Here is a 1,826-nt window from a genome sequence, read left to right on the forward strand (position 1 = left end):
TGAGCCACAGCGCCACTTATTGTGTCTTTTCTTTTCTTTTTTTTTATACAAATTTTTTGTAGAGGGCAGTTTGGAGAGAAAAACTGGGAGAAAGTGAAGGAAGAGGTGACAGAAGGTTCAAAAAGCAATGTACAAATATCTGACTTAGGTAACTTTAACCCCTTTGCACATCACCTCACAATAACAAATTTAAAAAAAACTTAAGGGGAAATTGTATTATCTTTTCCCATTTAAAATAATCAAAAGTCCTTTGTGATTCTCCAGTACCTTCCCCTGCTCTGGCCTGTGTCTCATATCCTGCAATTCAAAGAGAAAAGAATCTCCTCCAGCCTGGGTTTATCTTCCAATAGTTTGGGTTCATGTGTATCTGTGTGAAGTAGAGATTTCTCACCAAGCTTGAACTTCATTAATACTTAGCATGCACATGAAATAAACCTTTGCTGTTTCAGGACAAGGTTAATTAATTGTTGCAATATTACCTAGCCTCTCCTGACTGATATACACCCGTACAGCATCAATTACTTTCAAAGCCACTGTTAGAGTACTTCATTAAAACAAAGCTTTGATGACTCAACAATTCAAAGATTTCAGAGGAAAAAGAGTTACTGTGTTATCTTGGAAGGGCAGAATCTCCCTGTCCTGATTCTCTCTCCTACTGCATTGAGGCTGCAAAATGGCCACAACCAGAAACAGTGAAACTGCAACCATCAGTCAAGTGAGGATGTGACCAATTAATCATTCAGTAAGATGTTTTTTCACTGAATTGACTTTCAGCAGATTGACTTTCAATTACTTGATTGGCTTCTGGAAGATCTGCAGGCTGGTGAGACATTCTTTTTTGAAGAATAAAATCAAATCAGGCCATGAAGGAAGCCCTATTCCATCTTTACATGGTAAATACTACCTCAATAACTCAGAATATCTTACACATATCATGATTCTTTTTCAAGTAAGATTAGCAACTTTTCAAAATGCCCCAGAAGCATGCTGGGAAGGTGGCTCAGTGGTAGAGTGCTTGCCTTGCATGCATGAGTCCCTGGGTTCAATTCCTCAGCACCACATATGCAGAAAAAGCTGGAAGTGGTGCTGTGGCTCAAGTGGTAGGGCACTAGCCTTGAGCTGAAGAGCTGAAGGACAGCACCCAGGTTCAGAGTTTAGGCCCCACAACTGGCAAAAAATGCCCCAGAAGCTTCCTTAATTAGAAATTCTGGAAAGTTAAGTCTACCTTCAAGAAATTGTTTGGAAAATAAGTCAAGGCTTAATTCAGAGACTGAAGCTATTATTCATAACTCTTTTATTTTTTATTTTATTTTTTGTTGTGAAAATACTGTACAGAGAGGTTACAATTACATGGGCAAGATAATGAGTACATTTCTTAACAAGCATTGTAGCCTCTTTTCTTCCAGACAACTTCTATTGTCCTATATGCTTATAGCTAAATGCCTTCAAAAGTAGCATGAGTAGTATGACTCAAAGCAAAGTAATTGTTACTGATGAATAGCACTCAATATCCAGTGAAATGTTGAATCCAAAGATAGTAGCTTACCTTACTGTTAGGTTCTAAGACCATTGTATTTTGCTCTTCTGACCCATCTGTTTTTCTTTTGTATCTTTCAAAGTTATTCAGTCATGCTGAAGCAATATTCAATGGCTCCAATAAACAATAATAAATGTTTTATTTTTTGGGGGAGAGGGGTCCGGTCATGGGGCCTGAACTCTGGGCCTGGGAGCTGTCCCTCAGCTCTTCAGCTCAAGGCTAGCGCTCTACCACTTGAGCCACAGCACCACTTCCGGCTTTTTTCTTTTTGCTTATGTGGTGCTGAGGA

This window comes from Dipodomys ordii, unplaced genomic scaffold, assembly GCF_000151885.1.
Source record: "Dipodomys ordii isolate 6190 unplaced genomic scaffold, Dord_2.0 Scaffold47, whole genome shotgun sequence".
NCBI classification, from domain to species: Eukaryota; Metazoa; Chordata; class Mammalia; order Rodentia; family Heteromyidae; genus Dipodomys; species Dipodomys ordii.